At 34.7% G+C, this 11,975-nt stretch overlaps 1 non-coding gene across 1 annotated transcript; it reads left to right on the top strand.

Moving 5' to 3' along the window:
• Positions 1–1,603: 1,603 nt before the first annotated feature.
• Positions 1,604–1,732, top strand: LOC118144685 (small nucleolar RNA SNORA9). The gene has a single exon (XR_004729435.1). It is a non-coding gene; the product is annotated as a small nucleolar RNA SNORA9 (small nucleolar RNA).
• Positions 1,733–11,975: the final 10,243 nt, after the last annotated feature.

Here is an 11,975-nt window from a genome sequence, read left to right as displayed (position 1 = left end):
CTGTGAATGATGGTTTCCAGCTTCTTCCATGTCCCTACAAAGGACATGAACTCATCCTTTTTTATGGCTGCATAGTATTCCATGGTGTATATTTGCAACATTTTCTTTATCCAGTCTACCATTAATGGACATTGAGTTGGTTCCATGTATTTGCTATTGTGAATATTGCTGCAATAAACATATATGTGCATATGACTTTATAGTAGAATGATTTATAATCCTTTGGGTGTGTACCCAGTAATGGTATTGCTGTGTCAAGTGGTATTTCTGGTTCTAGATCCTTGAGCAATAACCACACTGTCTTCCACAGTGGTGGAAGTGTAAAAGTGTTTCTATTTCTCCACATCCTCTCCAGCATCTGTTGTTTACTGATTTTTCAATGATCACCATTCTAACTGGTGTGAGACGGTACCACATTGTGGTTCTGATTTGCATTTCTCTAATGACCAGTGATGATGAGCTTATTTTCATATGTTTTTGGCCATAAAAAATATCTTCTTTTGAGAGGTGTCTGTTTATATCCTTCACCCACTTTTTGATGGGGCTGTGGGAGAAAATTTTTGCAAGCTATCCATCTGACAAAGGGCTAATACCCAGAATCTACAAGAAATTTAAATAAACTTACAAGAAAAAAAAAAGTCTTCTATTTTTCTACTTTCTTCTTTCTACTTTCTCATGGAGCATCACTTTACTTCTGGGCCATTGTATCATTAGTATTGCTCTCTGTCCCTCTCATTCAGACACTTGCAAAGAGGTTCTGTGACTGGCTTGTTTCCCACTAAACAAGTCAGTTCATTCCTCTTGCATAGATGTCTCATACTTGGTCATGATATATGTCACTAGCTTTAAAAAATAATTTCATTTATTAGCCATTAATTATCCTTTTTTGTGGTTAAGTATTATTAAATACCTACTGTAAGTATGAAATTTCATCAGAATACTAGCAGAAAAGTGATAAGCTTTCATAGTTTAATGTATTTTAATTTTCCTTAATCTATAAAAAGATTATAAATAATTGCCTCAAAACAAGGATTAAGAGGTTTTACAATGCAAATTTAAAATACAAATTGAGAATATTGGACATTACCAATAAAAACCTGTTGAAATAATTCTTTAGTAAAAATATCACTTAACTGTGTCATTTTTACTTGCTTTTCAGAATAAATCTCAAGATTATTTAGAGGAATACAAAATCATCCAATACAGCAAAATTCACAATGTCAGGTAATTCAAACAAAGATTACCAGGGATACAGTAAAGCCAGAAGACATGAACCATCATGAAAATAATCAGCCTCAACAGACTTTTTGTGTAGGAATTAACAAGCTGACTCTAAAATTCACGTGGAAATGTCAAGGACCTACAATGGCCAAAATTATTCTCAAATAGAAGAAAAACTTGAAGGTCTAACAGTACCAGATTTCAATAATTATTATAAAGCTACAGTAATCAGCATGCTACTGGTATAAATATAGACAATTAGCGGAACAGAATAGAATGCTCTAGAAATACATTCACAAGCCTATGGATCTAATTTTTATAAAGATACAAAAAATAAAGATAAAAAAACTAATTTTTATAAAGATACAAAAGATAGTGTTTCTAGCAAGCCTCCAGCATGCTTGGTTCTGCAGTGATCCTATGCATTCCTTCAATGCTTGCTAGAACAGTTTTGAAATTGATGCCTTGCCCTGCTCCATCCAGAGCAAGGTTATAGAAATTTCAGACAATGAAAAAGAAGAAGAAGAAGAAAAGATAATGTTTCAACAAATAGTACTGAAAGAAAGAGATGTCCATATTTTTAAAATGAATTTGCATCCGTGCTTCTCATCATATCTAAGAATTCACTTGGAGCAAATCACAAACCTAAACTATAAAACTTTATAAAAATAAGAGAAAATCTTTTTGATCTTGATTAGGCTAAAAATTATTAGATATCATGCCAAAAGAATAATCTATAAAAGAGCAAATGGATAAAGTGTACTTCATAAAAATAAAAAACCTTCTGCTCCCCAAACAATACTGTTAAAAAAATGAAAAGACAACACAGGCTGGAAGAAAACACTTATAAAATAGACAAATGGGACGTAATCAAACTCCACAGCTTCTGCACAGCAAAAGAAACAGTCGTTAGAGTGAATCAGCAACCAACAAAATGGGAAAAAATTTTTGCAATCTACCCATCTGACAAGGAACTAATATCCAGAATCTACAAAAAACTAAAACATATCTACAAGAAAAAAACAAGCCCATTCAAAAGTAGGCAAAAAATATGAACAGACACTTTACAAAAGAAGACATACGTGAGGCCAACACACATATGAAAAAATGCTCATCATCACTAGCACTGGTCATTAGAGAAATGCATTTCAAAACTACATTGAGATACCATCTCACACCAGTTAGAATGGAAATCATTAAAAAATCTGGAGACAACAGATGCTGGAGAAGATGTGGAGAAATAGGAATGCTTTTACACTGTTGGTGGAAGTGTAAATTTGTTCAACCATTGTGGAAGATGGTGCGGTGATTCCTCAAGGACCTAGAAATAGAAATTCCATTTGACCCAGCAATCCCATTACTGGGTATATATCCAAAGGATTATAAATCGTTCTACTATAAGGACACATGCACACGAATGTTCGTTGCAGCACTGTTTACAATAGCAAAGACTTGGAACCAACTCAAATGCCCATCAATGATAGACTGGACAACGAAAATGTGGCACATATACACCATGGAATATTATGCAGTAATCAAAAATGATGAGTTCGTGTCCTTTGTAGGGACATGGATGAACCTGGAAACCATCATTCTCAGCAAACTGACACAAGAACAGAAAATCAAACACCACATGTTCTCACTCATAGATGGGTGTTGAACAATGAGAACACATGGACACAGGGAGGGGAGTATCACACACTGGGGTCTGTGGGGGGGATGGGGAGGGACAGTGTGGGGTGGGGAGTTGAGGAGAGATAGCATGGGGAGAAATGCCAGATATAGGTGATGGGGAGGAAGGCAGCAAATCACACTGCCATGTGTGTACCTATGCAACAATCTTGCATGTTCTTCATGTGTACCTCAAAACCTAAAATGCAATTAAAAAAAGAAAACACTTATAAAATACATGTCTGATAAAAGAATTGTATTCAGAATATATTTTTAAATGCACAAAAATTAAATAATAAAGACCCAATTTTTTTTAAATGGCAAAGATTTGAACAGATTTTTCACCAAAGAAGATATATGGATGAGAAATAAGCACAAGAAAAGATACTCAACATCATTAGTAATGACAGAAATGCAAATATGTAGCACAAGATGCCACTATACACCTATTAGAATGTCTAAAATTAAAAATACTGATCATACCAAGTGTTGTCAAGCATGTGGAGCAACTGGAACTCTGACACTATCGGTAGGAGTATAATATGCATACAAACTGCCTTGGAAAACAGTTCTAATAGTTTCTTTAGTTAAGCATACTCTTATGATCCAGCAGTTCTGCTTCTAGGTATTTACTTAAAAAAGAAGAAAGTGTATATATTAGCCAGGGTTCTTCAGAGAAACAGAAAGAATGGAATATGTATAGATATATAAGAGGGATTTCTTTTTGGAAGTGGGTCACATGATTATGAAGGTTGAGAAAACCCACAATCTGCTATCTGTAAGCAGGAAAAACAAGGGAAGCTGTTGGAGTAATTCATTCTAAGCCTGAAGACCTGAGAACCAGAGAAACCCATGGTGTAACTCTCAGTCCACGGTTAAAAAAACTGAGAATGTAGTAGCAGGGATTGGGGACCACTGGTGTATATAAGTCCTGGAGTCCAAAGGCCCAAGAACCTGTACCTCTAATATCCAAGGGGAGAAGATAGATGTCCAAGCTCAAAGTGAGAGAAAATTCTCCACATGTTTGTTCTACCCATATCCTCAATGGACTGGATGATGTATGCCCACGATGGTGACATCATTTTCTTTATTTGGTGTACTGATTCAAATGCTAGTCTCTTCCAGAAATACTATCATGGACATACCCAGAATGTTTTGTCAGTGATCTGGACATCCCTTAACCCAGTCAAGTTGACACATAAAATTAACTATCACAGTATATTTCTATATGAACACTTGTACACAATTATTTATAGCACTTTTATTTATCATATCCAAAATCCAATTGTCTATAAATAGACAAATAAATAAATTTAACTGTAGAAATCCATTCAGTGGAATACTATTCAGCAATATAAAAAATATATACTATTGATTTGCTACAACAGGAATGAATCTCAAAATGATTATGCTCATCAAGATAACTCAGGCTGAAGTGTACATACTGTTTGATTCATTTGTATGCAATTATTGAAAATGAAAATTAATGGAAATAATTTAAAGGAAAGAAATTCTGCAATAAGAAAACAAATAGTACAATTAAAAAATAGTGAAAGGACCTGGATAGACATGTCTCAAGAGAAGATATACAAATGGCCAACAGGTAAATGAAGAAATGCTCAAAATCATGAATCATCAGGAAAATGCAAATTAAAACCACAATGAGATATGAACTCGCATCTATTAGCTGTTACCAAAAGGACAAAGACAGCAAGTATTGGCAAGGAAGTAGAGAAAAGAGAATCCTTGTACTTGATGGAAATGTAAATTAGTATAGCAATTATGAAAAACAGTATGAGGGATCCTCAAAAAGTTAAAAATAGAACTACTATATGATTCAGGAATTCCACTATGAGTACTAAGTATATATTCAAAAGATGTGAAATCAATATACTGAAGGGATATCTGGATTCTCATGTTTACTATAGCATTATTCAAAATAGCCAAGATATGAAATCAATCTAGGTGTCCATCAATGAATGAGGGCATAAAGAGAAGGTAGCATATATACACACTGGAATTTTACCATTCTGTCATTTGCAACAACATGGATGATAAGCCAGGCACAGAAAGACATGTATTGCATGGTTTCATTTATATGTGGAATCTAAAAAAGTTGAATTCATGGAAATAGAGAGTAGAATGGTGGTTACCAGAGTCTGGGAGATGGGAGGATTATGGAGGTATGTTACTATTATTAATAATAATACTTAAAAATTACTGAAAAATCTTAAGTATCCTCACCACTAAAAATCATATCTGTGATCATGCATATGTTAATTAACTTGATTTAGTCATCCTACAGTGTGTGCATATATCAAAACATGTTGTACTCCAAAAATATATAGAATGTTTATATGTGAATTTAACATTTTAAAATAAAGAAAATTAGTGGAAATGCAAATTAAAGGAGAGAAGAACAATGGTTATTTAGGAAATGAGCCCAGGGGATAAGGGGGAGCATTAGGAAGAAGGGGTTACAAAGGGACATAAGGAAACTTTTGAAAGCGATACCTATTTTCATTACATTAATTGTGGTTATGTTTCCTATGTGTATAAATACATCAAAACATATACATTTTAATATGTGTCATTCATTATATGTAGGTATCTCCAATAAAGCTATTAAAACTTAAAAACAATTAAATTGTAGGTAATAGATAAACTTGGTTCTCAGATTATCTGTCTGGAAGTAGATATGAAATACCAGGCCTATTACATAACACTGTTGCCCAGTTAAAGAGGGGACTCTTTAACTGTAGCCCAAACTCTGAGTCTTCTGAAGAGCCATTGTAAGACCTGATTCCATTAGGTGATTGGCCCTAATAATTGAAATGTGAAATAAATATTATAGAAATGCAGTTCTCAGAGAAAGGTTCCTAATAGGTCTATTGGATTTAGACTGGAAGTGGGAAATTATTTTAAAGTATTTTAAGCAAATAACAGGAATATGTAAGTTCTGTTTTCAAAATTGAACATAACAGTTCAATTTCCTCATTAGAAAAATGTTACCTGAAGGAAAACAGAATCAGATTATGAGTCTTGAGTACTTTCTCAAGGAGTTTTGTTATATTCTGCACAATTTTTGTTTATCTTGGAATCAATGGAAAGCTACCATAAGTTTTAACGTACACAGTGACGAAATGAAAACATGAATTCTGGAGTCAAACAATCTTGGTTTGAATTCTAGCTCTGCAATTTTATAGCTTTGGGATTTAGAAGAATTTTCTTACCATGTCTAAACCTTGGGTGTCTCATTTATAAAATTGTTATACTAACATCAACTATTCAGTGTTGATGTGTGGATTTGAAAATGTATGTGAGCCTCTAGCACAGTGTCTGGTGCCAACTAGAGATTGACATGTAATAGTATCATGAGTATTTTAAGCAAAATAATATGGCACTAGTGTATAGCATGGTTTGGGGATGGAATCAGTGAGAGAATAGCAAATTGAGATGCACATAATTAGTGCTAAGAAAATATTGTCAATTGCTTTGCTACTAATAATGAATAGAATAAAATGCTGCTTTTTTCCCCAGGAAGATGAAAGGCCATTTCACTGGTTACCTGCTATTCCCAGTTATAAAGCTATGGTCTCTGGCTTCATGGAAACATTCTCAAACCTCTCCGTGGAACCATTTAGTCCTACCAAGACCCTAGGATATTTGTTCAATTCCTCTTCTCTATAGCAACAGTTCTTAAAGTACTTTTTTAAGCACACAAGTATAACAGACATGAAGCCAAATATGCAGATGAAATTTGACAAATAGGTTTTACTAATGCTCACCCTGCTGTGCATGTCAGAAGGCAATAATTTTAGGCAAACATGACTCAACTCCCAATGCTATCACCATCTGTTGCTTCATCTCAGAGTCTCATCAATGTATCAATCTAGTGTCCCAGTCTTATCCCCTACCAGGCTTCATGCCTGTTATCATAATATTCGTGACTTTGATTCTATGATTTCTGAAGTTTCCACAGGGTTTCTGATTTGTTAGATATTATATGCTACTCTGCCTTAGATGAAAACGTGTTCTGTGATTCAGAACTTGAACACTCTTCTCGTAAACTTAATGAAACTGCTTCTCGTAAACCTAATATTTACTATCTCCATCAAGTTTCTAACATACTTGAATTGCCGAGTTTCCCCTGGAAATTTGTGTTACAGTGGCCTCAACAACCCAAATGCCAGTATTCTATTTAAAAGCAAAATTCTACTACCATATTCTGCATCACTTGGGAATTTGCAATGTGGCTAAAACATGAAGTAGATAACTAATGTAGTTATCCAAGTTACACAAGTATTATGTATTTTGCATTTTTTTATATATTACTAATTGAATTCAAAAAGTTGATGCTTGATAGAATGTTGTGATCAAAACATAGTGAATAAAAGAAGAGAAATTAATGCCATGGCCACTCTATTAATCAGAACTCGTTCAGTTGCTGGTGATAAAACCCCATCTCAAACCAGGTTAAGCAAAATAGACTAATTATTAGCTTAAATAAATAAGGCATTTGTAGGTTTCTAGCTCCAGGCATAGTATAGCTCTCACTCTCCCTTTCTAGCTCTTCTAGGCATAAGGAACAGCTGCACACCCTCTTAGCAACTCCACAGAAAGAAAGCAGAGACAATATTTCCTGAACTAAGTGCTAAGCCCAGGGCCCTGGGGTGCTCTAATTAGTTAGGCCTAAGGCATGTAGCCTCTTCTGTACTTGGGAAATAGAGTTATCCATGCTCAAATCTTATAGAATGGGTTCTTCTCGGGAATGGATGCGATTTGTCAATAACATAAGGGTTACTAGGCAGACAAAATCATTTATCTTTTCCACAGATTTTCAAGAAGATGACAATGTTCTCAAATACAAATCTATAAGATACTGTAAAACAAATTGTGAAATTAAATATACTCAAGTTAACATGTAGAAGACAATCTGTGTTTGTGCCATTGATAATCAGACATCTTGGAGAGAATTCCCAAGAAAAATATATGGAGGAAATTAGACTGCAAGTTTTTGCACCCCTTCTTGCTATTCATATTATACAAATATCACCAAAGTAAGCTTCCTAAAGCTCTGCTCAAAAAGTTTTGATAGCTGCTGAATATCAATGTAAAACTATGCTCTTCTTGGTCTGAAAGTAGACAGAATTTTATTCAAATTTAGTAAATAATACAGAAAAACTATCTAATCTCATTAAACCTTGGGTTACTCATTAGTAAAATTATAATAACTAGTAGATATTAAAGTATTAAATGAGCTTATCTCAGTATCTGGCACAAAGCAGATGCTCAACAAGTACAGGGTATGGTCTTAGCACTGCTTGTATATTTCTTTTGCAGGAATAAACTTCTTCCCATTATTCCCTCATTAAATTATCCCAGTGTTTTCTTCACTTAGAGAAATCTTGGTAAAGGCAGAGATTCTGGCTTTTTTCCCCCACAGATAAATTCCTAGGCCTATAATTGTGCCCATAGCATAATAAGAGCTCAACAACAACTTGTAGAATAAATTAATGGTCTGCTCTTTCTCCTACCTCAAATTACTGACTTATTAAGGAGAAGATACTTGCTCAATTCATGTTTATATTACCCCAAATTCCTAGTTCAGCATCTAAAACAAATAAATATTTGTTGAATGAATTACCGAATGGATAAAACCTGAACCATTGGCTCAGCACTACATTTTCACTTCTCAAACACAAATATAGTCATTAATGAACATTTTAAACTGCAACCACATTGTGATCTCTAGGATTTTAAGCTCATATTCAGAGGGGGAAAATGGTACAAACAATCAAAAACATATGCAAACCAAGGTTAAAAGCATAAGGAGTAGCATTTATGTTGTTCAATGGCATAAAAATATAAAGATTGCTCAATGATGTGAAGTGTGTTTTTCTTAAACCCGTTCACTTTTTAATCTCAGAACAATAAATAGTAAATAGTATGTATTTAATAAAACATTTCTGAAGTCAGAGCACATTATTGAGTAATCAATAAAATGTGCTTTTTAATGTATAGGCAGGGCTGATATCATCAGCTTTTTAATGAATCCCCAGACCACAGCAGAAAGTTTAATGGATTCCAAATTAGTGAGATTTTTATGAAAGTTATTAGCACACTTGTTCCACTAAGAACTTTACACCATTTCCTGGGATTTTCAACTGCTTTAATGAGGCAGCAGTTACACTTTGCCTAAATTTTATTGGCAATATAATAGAACAAAGTTCCACTTAGCCATCACTTAAGTCATTCTCCAAGTTTTTGCATATGGGATAAGCACGATATAAAATAAGGAAGAAGTTGCTTGTTTTCACCAAATCCTGATGGGACTGCATACGTGAACATGAATTGAACCCGCACTAGTGAATTTCATAATGGAAAAACATGACCTCTTACCTTTAAAAATTAAATGACCCTTTTGGGACTTACTAAAAAGAAGGTTCACCCAACTTTGCTAACATCAAATGACCCATTCAAAATAACCTCTTAATATATTAGTATATGAATCAAAAACATCTGTATCATGTTTGACTTAAAATGTACATTTATTTGAAAATAAAAGGGAAAGATTTTATAAAAATGTGTGCTTTATTTCAAAGAATCTACACCATTAAACACATATTCGATACCCTTCTAAAATTTAATTCAGTTGTTTGAAATAAGGCTTGGAGGCATCTGTCTTTCTTCCTGAAATGAGACTAGCTAGAGCCTCTCTGCAGGGTGTTTTGACCTGGGATCAATGCATTCAGAGTGGGTCTATGGATAGACGTGGGGAAGTCCCTGAAATTATGTTCAGAATTTTGTGTGTCATGCTGTTATCTAGAACAGTGTTTCTTAGCCTTGACGTTACTGAAATTTAGAACCAGCTGGTTCGTTGCTGTAAAGGGTGTCCTGTGCATTGCAGGTTGTTTAACAGCATCCCTGGGCTCTACCTACTAGATGCCAGTAGCATCTTTGATCATGACTATCAAAAATGTTTCCAGACATTGTAAATGCTTCATGAGAACCACTGATCTAGAGAGAGGGTCCATAGCTTTTAACAGATTCTCAAACAGGTTAAGAGTGACTGTGTTAGTGTGTGGACAAAGACATTTAGTCACCTACCCATTGGAACCCATAGGTAAGTGTGCTGGTTTGGCCTTTGAGGTTTCCCCTGATTTCTTTTTTTTTAATGTTACATAGGTATATTTGTGTTATGGTGGTTTGCTGAGCCTACTGACCCTTCCTCTAAGCTACCTTCCCTCATCCCCCACTCTCCAACAAGCCCTGATGTGTTTTGTTCCCCTCTCTGTGTCCATATGTTCTTATTGTTCAACTCCCACTTATGAGTGAGAACTTGCAGTATTTGTTTTTCTGTTCCTATGTCAGTTTGCTGGGGATGATGGCTTCCAGCTTCATCCATGTCCCTGCAAAGGACATGACCTCATTCCTTTCTATGGCTGCACAGTATTCCACGATGTATATGTGCCACATTTTCTTTATCCAGTCTATCATTGATGGGCATTTGGGTTGGTTCCATGTCTTTGCTGTTGTAAATAGTCCTGCAATTAACATACATGTGCATGTGTCTTTATAGTAGAATGACTTATTTTCTTTTAGGTATATTCCCCGTAATGGGATTGCTGGGTCAAATGGTATTTCTGGTTCTAGATTCTTGAGGAATTGCCATTCTGTCTTCTACAGCGGTTGAACTAATTTACATTCCTACCAACAGTGTAAAAGTGTTCCTCTTTTGCCACAGCCTGGTCAGCATCTATTGTTTCCTGACTTTTTAATAATCACCATTCTGACTGCTGTGATATTGTAACTTACTGTAGTTTTTATTTACATTTCTCTGATGATCAGTGATGTTGAGCTTTTGTTCATGTCTATTGGCTGCTTAAATGTCTTCTTTGGAGAAGTATATTCATATCCTTTGTCCACTTTTGGATGGTGTTGTTTGTTTTTTTTTTTTGTAAATTTGTTTAAGTTCCTTGTAAATTCTGGCTATTAGATCTTTGTCAGATAGATTGCAAAAATTTTCTCCCATTCTGTAGGTTGCCTGTTCACCCTGATGATAGTTTCTTTTGCTGTGCAGAAGCTCTTTAGTTTAATTAGATCCCATTTGTCAATTTTGGTTTTTGTTGCAATTGCTTTTGGCATTTTTGTCATGAAGTCTTTGCCCATGTCTATGTCCAGAATGCTATTCCTTAGGTTTTCTTCTAGGGTTTTTATGGATTTTGGTTTTACATTTAAGTTTTTAATCCATCTGGAGTTGATAAGGTGTAAGGACCCTTTTGTAAAAGGGTCAAGTTTTAGTTTTCTGCATATGGCTAGCCAGTTTTCCCAGCACCATTTACTGAATAGACCCTTTGCAAATTGCTTGTTTTTGTCAGGTTTGTCAAAGATCAGTTGGTTGTAGATGTGTGGTGTTATCTCTGAGGTCTTTGTTCTGCTCCATTGGTCTATATGTCTTTTTTTGGTATCAATACCATGTTGTTTTGGTTACTGTAGCCTTGTAGTATAGTTTGAAGTCAGGTAGTGTAATGCCTCCAGCTTTTTTTTTTTTTTTTGTCTAGAATTGTTTGGCTCTATGGGGTCTTCTTTGATTCCATATGAAATTTAAAATAGTTCTTTCTAATTCTGTAAAGAAGGTCAATGGCAGTTTGATGGAAATAGCATTGAATCTATAGATTACTTTGGGCTGTATGACCATTTTCATGATGTTGATTCTTCCTATCCATGAGGATAAAATGTTTTTCCATTTGTTTGCATCCTCTCTTATTTCCTTGAGGAGTGGTTTCTAGTTCGCCTTGAGGTCCTTCACGTCCCTTGCTAGCTGTATTCCTAGGTACTTTATTCTCTTTGTAGCAATTGTGAATGGGAGTTCATTCATGATTTTGCTCTCTGCTTGTCTATTGTTGGTGTAAAAGAATGCTTTTGATTTTTGCACATTGATTTTGTATCCTGAGACTTTGCTGAAGATGCTTATCAGTTTAAAGGGTTTTTGGACTGAGATGATAGGGTTTTCTTAATACAAAATCATGTTGTCAGCAAACAGAGACAATTTGACTACCTCTCTTAGTATTTAAATACCT

Source organism: Callithrix jacchus, chromosome 9 (assembly GCF_049354715.1).
Source record: "Callithrix jacchus isolate 240 chromosome 9, calJac240_pri, whole genome shotgun sequence".
NCBI lineage: Eukaryota > Metazoa > Chordata > Mammalia > Primates > Cebidae > Callithrix > Callithrix jacchus.
The sequence above is the reverse complement of the archived record's forward strand: the minus strand, read 5'-3'. Positions and strand labels throughout refer to the sequence as shown.